Source organism: Haliaeetus leucocephalus, unplaced genomic scaffold, assembly GCF_000737465.1.
Source record: "Haliaeetus leucocephalus isolate CR32 unplaced genomic scaffold, Haliaeetus_leucocephalus-4.0 Scaffold331, whole genome shotgun sequence".
Taxonomy (NCBI): domain Eukaryota; kingdom Metazoa; phylum Chordata; class Aves; order Accipitriformes; family Accipitridae; genus Haliaeetus; species Haliaeetus leucocephalus.
In genome coordinates this window covers 222-5,393 of record NW_010972767.1, presented here as the reverse complement: position 1 = coordinate 5,393, position 5,172 = coordinate 222, and positions in this window count along the sequence as shown.

Sequence of the window (5,172 nt, the reverse complement as noted above, 5' to 3'; positions counted from 1 at the left end):
ACTGTCCCCAGAATGCCTCCGCTCCTTGTACAGTGGCTGAATTTCCCAAACATGAGGGTCCTTGGAAGCTGGAGCTCCGGGTTAGCATGTTGGACCCTGAGAAATGATGTGGTAGGTGGTAGCCATCACCGTAACCTCCTAGTGTGTTAACTGATGTGGGAGGACATGTCCTGAGCTCTTTCCAGGTAATCGGGAACTATGATGAGTGAATCATCAAGTCGGCAAATACCAGTTCAGGTGAGAAGAACCTTCTCCAGAAGAGATGCTTGTGCCACCATGACTCGTACCTGCAATTTGCACTAGTCAGGGCACTGTTACACTGAGAGGGAGCTCCAGACACAAACTGGTGTCTTTATGAATACCAGACCAGATGTCAGGAGCACCGCATGGAATCCTGAGCAGATGACCTCTCCCTCGTGTGCTTTTTTAGGAGATCAGAGCCAGGTGCTTCTCTGACATGCCTTCCATTTGGTTTGCTTTCCATTTGTTTTCTTTTGGTATTCAGGATGAGAAGAAAGATCAGGTTTAGGAAAAAACCATCTCAGTAGCGCCTGTGCTTTCTCAGGATTCTTCTGGTCATTCCTCCAGGGCTCTTGTTCAGTTTATGAGCAGTGTATGACTTTGGATCCAAATCCAGCTGGTGTTTTAGAGTGCATCTCGAAAAGGGATGTTGTTAAAACATGAAGGAAATCTGTCTGCTTAGTACGCGTAGGACTGACTTTACAGCATTGGCACTCAGTTCAGAAGGAGGAGCATGGAAGTGCTGCAGTCGCATGGCTGTTGAATAGATTGCATTTTCAGCTCTCATCCAAATGCCTTGCAGGCCTGTGATTTTGACAGGAGGCTGTCTGGTCAGGATGATTGGAGTTGAGCCTGTGCATCTTTCTGCTTACCAAGAGCACCAGTAGAAGTCCAAGGAAGAAAGAACTGGGAGACGCTCAGCCTGTCACTGCAGATAATTTTCCTACCTTAGTTAATGCTCTGAGACTAAACTGCAAAGATCTCTGGCCTTCTAAAGTTTGGAATTTCAGGTGAACCTGAGCTTAGTGCAAGAGAAGCACCATCAGGGAGGGATCTATTCTTCTCTTCTCTTATCTTATCTCTGTGACAAAGTTGTTTCACTTTCTCCTAAAGAAGCTTCCATGGTGGTTTTGTTGTTTGTGGTCCTTTGTATTGCCGATAGCCTTGCGAATGGGTATTCCTGGCTCACCTCTTGCTTCTGGCACTTTTCACTTTTGTCCCTGCCCTGTTACTCTGCTTCCTATGAGTGTGTCTTAGCAGGGCTGATGCCTAGGGGCCTGTATTGTCCAGCGGCTGTTATTTCCCACGGCACCTCTGTCGATGTTTTTTAAAATCTCTGTCTGTGCCATAGCTGGTGTTCCTCTTTCACTATCTGCTATATTAAAGTCTAGTCAATGAATTCCAGCTTTATGTTAGGCCTGGGAATGTCCTGAGGAGGGAGGGGCAGAAAGATATTGGTGAAGAAGGTCCTCATAGTAGCAGGAAAGAAAAGTCACAGAACAAGAGAGTAGACCTTGCCTTTTAGTTCTTCAAGCAAGCAAGCAAAGAAACAAAGATCTCCTGTAGAATAGAATTTTACATGGTGTGAAAGTTCTTGGGTTCCTTTTCCTTTCAGAATTCCTCCAAAGAAGATGAGCGTGAGTTTAGTCCAGCATCCCTTACTGTGGGCTGTAACCGGGTGAGTTTGTGTAAGTAAGGAATTCCTGGCTTGTTTCATTCGAATTGGTCATATGAAGTCAAAAGCTGCAAGGATGACATTGGTAATAGTTTTCCTTTAAAAGTGGTGTTTGGTATTTTCTAGCACGTGAGACTAGGAATTAGAACCACCGAAGAGCAGTAGGTCAGCAATGATTTTGTCTGTAAGCAATTCCCACCCACAGAGCCAGGCTACGTAGCTCTTTCAGAGCTGGGCTGTGAGATGGGAGCCTACCTCCAAACCAGTCTGCACTGTGATTGCTTTGAAAGCTCCCAGGCGTGATGTCAGTCAGAGTCTGGACCGACCTCTGGGTTTCAGGGTCTGCTGTTGGGTGTGCAGGGAGTGTGGAGAGAGCGAGCTTGTGTTTTTGTTCTTGCTGCTGTTTCTGACAGGGGCGCCTGTGGGATCTACCCTTGAACAAAGAACAGGAACTGGTCAGGCTGAGGGTGCGGTGCAGCTCCTGCAGCAACTGGACCAAATGGTAAACAAAGGAAACATGGAGTCAGAAGGAAGAGGTCTGTCCAGGTTCTGGAGAAGGTACGAATACTGCAGCTACGAGCAGATGCAGTCCTGGCTCTGTCCGAGCCTGTGCCTGATTCTGGCAGTTCAGGCGATTCTACATTCTCTTGAAGAATGGGTCCCCCTTTTCTGTGGTTAAACAAAAAAGTGTGCCAAGGCAAAGGAGCATTCAGGGGTGTCCTTTTGTCTTGTGGTAAGGTGCAGCATTCCCAGGAAATGTTCCTCTTCTGGGCTGTCTTTGGGGAAAAAACTCCTCATGGGGGACGGGGGGGGCTTGAGGGGTGGGGGCGTGTTACTGACCTCAGTCACAGCCCTCGTAGGATGTGGCTTTTATCAGCTGCGGAGTGCCATCTTCAGCCCGGTTTCTAAAGGACTTTTACACACTCCCCCTTCTCGAGGGGCCTTCCTGGGAGGGACCTGCAGTCCCCTTAAGGCAAGTATGGCCTTTATTTGGCCGCTTAGCAACTGTGGCCTTTGTAACTTTGACTTCCGAAATGAAAGTAGCCCCCCCAACAGTTGCTGGGCACTGCTGACTAAAGGAGCGCTCTAAAGCTATCGAAACAAGAGTGGTCTGTTCACTGCACAGCCCATGTTGAACGTTGGCAGTAACTGTTTGATAGGTGGGTTAGTTTTGGAAGGAATAAAACTCCTTGTTAATCCTAATGTATGCCAGTCCCCTTAACTATTGAGACTAGACCGTTACGGCACAGGTTGTTCTCTATGTTTCCTCTACTTTTTCGGTCTTCCTCTGTATTATTTTGTGCTGGGGTTGTGTCTTTCTGGTGGACAGAAATTACCTTTTTGTTACAATTCTCAGAGAAGTACTTTAGGTACAATGTGGGGGATTTTTGTTGTTGTTGTTTCCCCAGCATAATCTTCTTGCCACTACAGCATCTCTTTGTTGGAAAGAACTGACCTGGAAGTACTAATGGTTGTGGAAAGGTAAACTTGTAGCATGAGTGTCGGGTTGTATTGTTTCTTTTGTAATTCAGCTTTACACATTGCTTGTCTCCGCTATTAAATGCTTTAAAATGAAATTCTACTTTGTTTACGTTTTCAAATTAACATACTGAAGATGTTGGGTTAGAATGTCTTTTTCTTCACAACCTAGAGGTTTTGGAAAAAGAGCAACAAGCTTTACGATGTTGATCCTTGAGTGTCATAAATCGGGAATTTTACATTTGAAAATCATTGTATGAGACTCTAATAAAACAAGCATCAGCTTGGCACTGTGTGTTATTTTAATCAGTCTTACCCTGGCAGAAAACACTCCTTCCCTCCAAGAAGAAGAAGTAGAGGTTTCTAGTCTTGGATGGACTGCTGCCCTATGCTTCACAGCATTAAAAAGGTCAAAATTGGTGAAAATGTTTTGGATTAGATTTTACCACTCTGCTACAAGTTGTGTAATTATTTATGCCTTTGATAGGTAGTGGGATGAGGCTGGGAGTTAAGATTTCAGATGTGCCTAGGGCATGCTCAGGCAGCTTTTTGCCATCACGCTAGCGCATTTGCAATAAACCATCATTCTTCAGCCCTCTCCTGAGCTGAGGCACCGTCAGCACCTACACGCACAATGCTGGTCTAACACATAACACTGTGTTACTGGTTGTTACTTTAGCAGTAGCGACGTGCGGCCGTCTGACGGGGTAATGTGTCTGGCAGAATGAGGCAATGTTCTAAAAGAGTCAGATGATAATGCAACACGGGGTCTGTTTGGCTTGTTCCCACCGTGGTGCATGGATTATCCACCCTATCTGCCTCTGTATTCATTCCCGGACTCCCATCAGCAGTGAAAGAATGCTTTCCCTCCAAGAAGAAATGGGGTTGAGAGACTCGTTCCATTTACGGCGTTCTCCTCAGTCCTGTCCCACAAACCGTGGTACAGGCTGAGTGCACCAGGTCCCTTCTGCTGGGGGGCTGTACAATGAGATGGCCAGCAGTGAGGACCAGGGAATGGCTAGAGAGTTGACCAGATGGAGAACAAGCCATAAATCAGGGAAGATATCCATGAGCTGATCTTCTTTAGCACTGGTTCTGTCAGGTGGAGGAGGATGTCCCACTTCCCTGATCTTAGATGCAGCTGCATAAGAAAGGGCCTTTACCCTGCAAGAGCTGGGCTGGCTGAGGCTACAACCTACACACAAAGACATTTTGATGTCTCAGTCCGGAAAATGCCATTACAGAATTACGGGCAAGATGTGCATCCATTTTGGAAAATCATTTTAGATGATAAAGAACATGGGTTAATGAAATCTAAACAAAAATGGTTTTTATTTTAACTGGGATAGGCATTCTTTTAACTTTGAGAAAGCACCTTGTTCTTTAAAGTAGTGCCTGCCTGCTAAAAGGAAAGGGAAAGGTACTTAAGAACAAGCAGAAACAAGCAAGCTCTTCCCTCTCTTCCCCTTGGCATCCCATAAACCCTGGAAAAAGCCACACGCTTGCATCTGTTGTCCTAAAAGCGGATTCGGTACACGGTGTGCAAGAGACCAATCTCACACAGGCGGGAGAGATACTGTTTTATTCTGCGCAGGGTGCTCCGTGGACTTTGCACAAATCAAGCAGGCCGGATTCGTCAGTTGTGTCCCTTTTATACAGTAACAATTGCATCTAATTTATTAAACTACTCCTACCTAATACATATTCAAACTATCTGATGCGTGTGCGTAGCATTGCATAACCCTGACGCATCAGATGCCCTCTCTGCACGCGCGGGGGTCTCGGCTGGCCTTCGGTGGTCTTTTGAGGAGGTATCCCCTCCTCGCTTTGACCGCTCAGTCGCTCTGTATCGGGTCAGCGGTCCGTTTTCCTGCCAAGAGGGACGCACCATCCATGAGGAAGAGCAGAAGGGATCAGCAGTGGTGCTCCAGGTGAGGCACCGTTAAACAGGAAGACTAGAACAGATCAGACTGATCTTGGCTAAGTGACTAAATTTA